Source organism: Polypterus senegalus, chromosome 5 (assembly GCF_016835505.1).
Source record: "Polypterus senegalus isolate Bchr_013 chromosome 5, ASM1683550v1, whole genome shotgun sequence".
NCBI classification, from domain to species: Eukaryota; Metazoa; Chordata; class Cladistia; order Polypteriformes; family Polypteridae; genus Polypterus; species Polypterus senegalus.
The window spans coordinates 179,749,566-179,757,280 of record NC_053158.1 but is presented as its reverse complement, the minus strand read 5'-3'; the positions used below and the strand labels follow the sequence as shown (position 1 = coordinate 179,757,280).

At 41.7% G+C, this 7,715-nt stretch overlaps 1 long non-coding RNA gene across 1 annotated transcript in view; it reads left to right on the top strand.

The window, feature by feature from the left end:
• Positions 1-7,715, top strand: part of LOC120529669 — a 55,498-nt gene that overhangs the window by 2,599 nt on the left and 45,184 nt on the right. The gene's annotated exons all lie outside the window — the stretch shown is intronic.

The window sequence follows — 7,715 nt, the reverse complement described above, 5'->3', positions numbered from 1 at the left end:
TTGTCTTTATATTTTTTTTGTTTGTTTTCTGAATTAGTGTCAGTCAGTACAAAATAGTAAATTTCCAAACATTAATTTAAAAAAATGTAATGTTCCTGAGAAATGTTAACTTTTTGTTACAAAGGTAAGATATTAAGTAATGGTCCACTTCGCAGATCCAAATCTGATGACTGTGTAGGTCTCTAGCCCAATGCAGTATTAAACCAAGGTATTAAAGAGGTGCTAATGATCAATTACATAATGCCCTTACTAAACCAAACTGATGACCTGAAGAAGAAATGGGTGTAGAAAATATCAAACCAGGAAAAGGACAACGAGACTAGCAGTGTAGCAGATGCAGCAGTTTAACCTTCCAGTCATCAATTCTTGCACCATTGCAAGACAAGTCAAGTAAAATGACACCATTTATTGGATAACTAAAAAAGATTACAATATGCAAGATTTCAAGGCAACTCAGGCCCCTTCTTCAGGCAAGATCAAGAGTAAGCTTAGCAACAGGAGAGACAAAGTGGTCATCCTGCACCAACAAGGTCTCTTCCAAACAAACAGGAGTTTGAAGATGTACAAGGAAAGGCTGGGGATTATAAATGATGTGGTCAAGTGCAGCATATGAGAGATACTATATGTCAATCTGACAACCCTTCAAAATCATGTGCTATCAGCTGTTAGCTATTAGAAATCACCGGAACCCAAGTGCACCTCTCTATAGTCTGGATAGGTCTTGTCAAAAGTTGTCTTCCTGGAAGATAGGCTGCTCAAAAAACTTTCCTTCCTGTTTGAAACCAAGCCAAGAGACTCAACTAGACACAAAAACAACAGGACTGAAGTGCAAGTACTTTGGAATGATGAGTCCATATTTTTGTCTTTCACAATTTGTCTGAAGAAGAGATGAAGATCACTTCATTAATGAATGTCTGCAGCATTGTAGGTCTGGAGTTGCCTTACATCAGAATTAATGGAATATTTGATGCTGAAATGTACAATCAGATTGCACAGTACCATCAGAAAGGTGTTTGATCACCTTTAATCTGCAGCAGGAAGATGACTTCTCAAACATGCCCAAGTGTCATCTTCAGCAAAAAGAATAACAAGAGTTTCTTCAACAGATAGTATAGCCACAGAGCTCTGATATTTAAGTAGGTATGTGTTTTTCAGCTGTGTTTAATTTCTGACCATGCAACATGTGCAGTAACTGGCAGAAAGTACTTATGAAGTACACCTATTAGTAAACCTTTTTCTGCAGAAATGACAAACATTTGGAAGTGATGTTTCACTGAATAATTCACGCTGACTTGACAGTTACAGTCAGGAGGTTAATGTCAGCATAGTGATAATCTCTAGACTTTGCTGAGTTGTTCTCCCTCCTTCCCATTTACATCACACATCCTTTCAAGTCACATAGCTACCAATGTGCTGTACAGTTTGGTCTTTCCTGTCCTGGAATCAAAACCACTGGGAATGTTTTGTAATTGAAAGCGTTCTGCTTCATTCTTCAAAGTGATGTCCCAACATCCACTGCTCTCTAGTTGTCTGCAATATTTGCACAAACTACCGTAATGTATTTTCTGACATTGGTGGACAAGGCACATGCTCACAAAGTGTGTAGCTGATTGCAACCACTCTGTATGGCGCTTACTGTAAACATTTTTTGATGGTGATGATGTGGTTATGGTGTGGGAGTTCGAATGTGGAGCAACATACACATGTCCTGTCTGTAACTTTGGACTGATATTTAGGAGTTTTCCACTGGTAAAACAAAATAGATTTTTCTTGTGATTTAACTTTAGGAGACAAAAGATGATTAACATCTACAATGGATTTTTTCCAGCCAAATTAGCCAAGACAGGCATGTAATGGTCTACCAGCTCTTCTTCAAAAAGATAATTCTTGACTCAAAGCCGACCACAAGAAATTTTCCCAGTAACGAAGCGAGGCAGTTGCCAATTTAATGGCTTAAGAGCAGTCTGGCAGTCCTTCCAGTTGTATTACTGTCATCTTCACGTCTGGCATATTGTTATGATTTTTGGAGCACTTTGTGTTTAGTCAGCTCTGTATAGGTCTTCTTGAAGTGACTGTATAGTAACCGTGCACAGCAGTAATATGCACACTTTTCTTCACTTCTGGCCAGGTTTCAGAGAAGTCACGAACCCCAACTGTGAATGCCATAAAACCCACGCAACATTTATATAGATGTTAAATAAATCTCTGTCATCAGTGTCTAAATCAATATTAATTTAATAAGCCTCACACAATGAGGTAATTTTTATGGATTACAAAGCACAGCAGTGAGAATGTCAGGGCAAACTTTGATTTAGCTCTTACTGAGGCTGCTGCTATAGTTAGTTATTGGAAGGGTTTTGCTTAATTACCATATCTGGAATATATCATAAATACTGCGTGATTTGTTTTAAATACAGCATATCTATACATATAAAAGGCAAAGCCCTCACTGACTCATCACTAATTCTTCCACTTTCCATATAGGTGGGAAGCTGAAATTTTGCATGCTCATTCCTTGCAGTGAACTTAAAAAAGTTAGGTATGTTTCATGTCCTATTGCGACACCCTAGGGGGGAATGGGTGTACCCCCTAAACTGTATATACTGTATAGATAGGGAAAACCCCTCCTCACTATTTCTGCTACTTCCAATATACATAGGAAGCCCAAATTTCCCATGCTCATCCTATACACTGTACTTACAAACATTAAGTATGTTTCATTTCGCGCCATGCCCCGTAACAAACGTTCGAAAATAACATCTTCTTTTTGACGGTTCCCACCATTATGCCACAAGGAACTTTCAGAGCTGACCTCTCCTTTTGGCGGTTTCATTCCTTATTTCCATTAACAGACAATTTATTTCACAGCAGAGATGCAGAAGGGCAGCCCCTGGTCCCCCTTCCTTTTTCTGCATGGCTGCTGTCCGCGCCAATTCAAACGCCTCCAATTTCCAGTAAGGGTGTGCTTCACTATGACAATAAATAAGTCACAGGGTCAGACTCTAAAAAAGGTTGCATTGACTTGACACAACGTTGCTTCTCACATGGCCAACTGTACGTTGTATGCTCAAGAGTAAGCTCAGAAGACAGCTTGGTCATTTTACAGCCCGAGGGCAGAACTGCAAACGTCATTTACAAAGAGATCCTTAAATCCTAAAAATGTTCATTTCTAACACACTGCATTTACAATCATAAATTGAACTCTATACAATCATCAAATTCACTCTCAATACTAAAATAAGCCTACGACAATTACATTGACAATCATGTTACGTTATTTTTAAAATGTTTCCTTTTCTTTTTATTACTTCTTTAACACACTTCTCCTCCGCTGCGAAGCGCGGGTATTTTGCTAGTACTACATACTGTAGAGGACTGCCGGCTTCCCATGCCGGTCCTCACCCCCAGGCCGCCAGGAGGAGCTCTCCCGACAGCAGGATCGTGCCCCGAGGTCCAGCAGGGCGTTATGGACTTTGTAGTGTTTATACACAGCCCTGCTGGATACCTTGGGGACCACCAGGAGTCGCTGTGGGGGGGCTTATGGGCTCTGTGATGCCGTATGACCCGGGAGTACGTCACGGTCACGTGACGGGAAGAAATGTCGTGCTCCCGGGTTGAAGTTAAGGACTGATTGCCCTGACCCAGAAGGAAATAGGAACTATGGACTGATGGGACAGGAATACCTCCGGGTCAGGGGCTATAAAAGGACTGTGGCTCAGTCCAGACACTGAGCTGTGCTGGGTGGGAGAGGAGCAAAGTGTCTGGGCGAGGAGGAGAGAGAATATTGTGTTTATTTGTTGGGTTAAATATTTATGAGTAGTGTGGAAGGTGCTTGGTGCACTGTGAACCATAATAAAAAGTCTTGGACTTTTACCTGGTGTTTGGAGTCATCCCTGAGGGTTCAAGGGAGCACTAGCGCCCCCTATTGCCACAATACATAGGATATATGAAATACCTATAATAAAAAGAGGAGCACAATCCTGAACCAAAAAATAATGCCTAAGGAATCGAAATGTAAATAGCCTAGGGTGGTTTGCAGAAAAGGAAGAACATAAAGAAAAACAACACCATGCCACAATGCAGGTGATTTACTTTTCTGAAAGTGAGTAATGTCACCAGGAAACAGGAGGCCTTTAGACTGAACAGCCAAAAACATGTTTGATTTTGATTTTAGTCATGGGAGTGCAGGCTATGTGTGCATGAGAGCGGACAACCAATGAATGTTCATTCAGAGGTAAAATTATTATAGATGCAAATGTTTTGGACATCATAAACAGAATAGGGCTTAGCTGTCTGATGTGTCATGTTTTAAGTACTACAACAGAATAGAAAAAACACAATAGACCTGAGACTGCAGCTGAACTCACAGTACCAGTTAACCATTTGTACAGACAGCACTGGCCCTATCAGGTAGCACACCATACGAAAAGGGGTGAACACGACTGTGCTGTAAGGTAGTCACACAATTACTAAATATGACATGTTGGATGATTTTTAGTTGTGTAAATTGACATTGTCCGGCAACGAGCAACTGCAGTCCGCAAGTTTAAAATACCCAATGACTAGAAATTAAACTCCTGGGATAGCCTGCCCACCTCAGAAATGCTGCTGCTCTCTCTTTTTTTAACCTCTCAAACTGTTGGTCTCTTTCTTCCATTAGTACGTTTTTGTCCTAAATTCGCTATGTCTGACACACGAACACCATTCTAGAATTTCCTCTGACTGGTCCTGAGGTCCCTGCAACAAATTGCCTAATGTTGCCCTTAAAAAGATGAATCTTCATGGCTGTCTGTCTGAAAGAATCAATATCTTCCAACTCAGCCCCCAATCTACAGTTGGGAACTTTGTGTTGCCCCCTTATGATACGAAGGTTTGTCACTGATTTCATGATACTTCCCACCATTAGAATATCAACATGATCCCACTTTTGTTAACCTGGAACCATTTGCTCTCTAACAAGCTCTCTAACAAGTGGGACGAGTTCTGTAATAAACTGCCAAAGTAAAAGAGAGAACCACCGAGATAAATGTATAAATAGTCCCATGGATAACAATTTGAGATTGAAGGAGCCAAGGTGGGGGGTAGACCCAATCATGCATGGTACTCAAGAAATAAAAAAAAACAAGGCATCAGTTTGGAAAAAAGGTTCCCTCTAGCAGTTTACATTTCAGCCAGACCCTGTTTTTTGAGAATGAAAGACAATGGAACTCCAATGGCACAGCATCGCCAGGCTGAAGGTTGGCATCACAAGGACTTGAAAGTGTCAGGTCCTGTCCAGCAAATAAGGGTGCAATATAATGTCACTTATCAATTTAACATGCACATCTTTGAAAATGAATTGAAAAATTACAAGTATTTAGAGAAAAACCTACAGAATGAAAGTGCAACTCTACACAGACAGTGTTTCAAAGCAAATGTCCTGGAAATGTGAGTGAGCAGAGTAGACCAGTACACCACCATGTTTCCCATTTTAGTAGAGATTATTAAATCTTTAATAGCTGCAAACAACACATTTATGAAAATTTGAAGTACCTGGAGAAGCTGGAGTTATGAATAATATCTAACTAAGGCAATGTCCTGATGTTCAGAGAGAAAGATTCTGTCCAATATGCTCTTTGGGGGGCAGTAAGGGTCCTTCCAAGCTGATGATTGGGCCTGAAATGGTAAACCAGTAAAACACCCAGACACGCATAAAGAAGTCTCACTGACTTAAATACAAACCACATAAATGAACAGTTGCCCTTTTGCTAAAACCTTTTCAAATTAACCCAGGGTACTGTGTAAATTATCATGGACTGCTACCCATGTCAGGGTTGGTTGCTGCATAGTACTCAGTGTTGCCAAGATAGACATTGGCTCACCAAAATCCAGAACTGAATAAAACAAATAAAAATGAATGGGAGAAGATTTAAGTCAAGTCAAGTAGGCGAGCATGCACTGGTACAGTGTGTTGCCGCACCCACTACACAATGAAACAACTCGGGATCCCGGTTTGCAGCTTCTCAGGCAGACACGTGGTCCAGTCCCACCCTCCAGAAATGACCCTCTATCTGCCGCGGCCAGCTGTTATGTGGGAGACCCCTTGGCCTAGTCCAGCCACTCAGCTCCCCAACAATGAGGATCTTACGAGCCGGATCACCCTTGGGGAAACTGACGCTCCCTCACAATGCAGGTAATGTGCCTCATTCGGGACTTCATGAGCAACCACTCATTCGATGCAAAGTCAAACCAACGGTACCCAAGGATTTTCCTGAGAGACACAGTACCAAAGGAGTCCAGTCTTTGTCTCAGGTCACTGGATAGCGTCCATGTCTCGCAACCATATAGCAAGACAGGAAGCACCAGGACTCTAAAGACTTGGACCTTCGTCCTTTTGCATAGATATCGGGAGCGCCACACATCCCTTTCCAGCGACCTCATGATCCCCCATGCTCTCCCAATCCATCTACAGACTTCATAGGAAGAGTGACCAGAGACATGAATGTCACTGCCAAGGTAAGAAAACCTCTCAACAAGGTCAACACTCTCTCCGCAAACAGACACACTGCTGATGGCTGTGCCCGAGAGGTCATTAAAGGCCTCAATCTTGGTTTTTATCCAGGACACTAGCAAGCCCAGACACTCAGATTCCTCGCTCAGTCTCTTGAGTGCCCCAATCAGAGCCTCCATTGACTCCGCGAAGATCACAGCATCGACAGCAAAGTCAAGATCCGTGAACCTTTCTTCACCAACAGATGTCCCACAGCTGCTGGACCCCACAACCTTGCCCAACACCCAGTCCATACAAGTATTGAACAGAGTAGGAGCAAAAACACACCCCTAACGAACCCCAGAGTCAACTGGGAAAAACGCCAAGGTCCTGCCTCCGCTCTGCACAGCACTTACAGTACCAGTGTACAGGCCAGCCATCATATCCAGCAACCTCGAGGGGATCCCCTCAAGAAGATTTCGTGCTATCAAAATCAATCCCTCAATTTAAATGCAAATAAAATATGTGATATATATTAGGTGAATTTCCCTCAGTTATGCTCTTTATTTATTTATGTGAGCCTGATGCATTTCTAATCTTTGATACACAATGAGGAGACTTCAAAAATACAGGAAACTCAAAGGGCAGCTTCTGTGTTAGACTCATTCCAGGGTTTGGGTTAAGACACTGCAAGAATTTACACAAAAACCCAGGAGGTAGATTGGCACAGTGATTAGTGCTACAGATTCACAGCTCCTGGAGACTGCTCTTACATTCCAACACAGTCAATCTCCTTTGCCTTCTTTGGTTTTCTACGGGTAGTTTGTTTTCCTCCCTCATCCTACAGATGTATGTATGTGCTGTTTATTTTGAGTGTGTTTCTGGGCAAATGTACTTCATCTGTGATAGGCAACTGTCCCGTCCAGAACGGATTCTTGCCTTGCCTCCTGTTACCTAGCATTATAATTTTGGGTTCTGTGTAGTGGAGAATCTATTTTGTCATTTTTTTCATTCTTAGAATAGGGTTCCTTATATTATTTGTGTTTAACATAACTTTGCCACTATTTTGTTTTCACTTTTTCCTGCAAGCATCAATATTTTAGGATTTCTTTAATTGGCACAGCCATATTGTTGTTGGTACCTGTGAAGAGAGAGGTCCATGGCGATGCACAATTTAAATAAATACAGAGTGCTAGGACTTTGGAGGGGTGTGGAGGTGCATGGTAGCAAGACAATGTATCTTCAT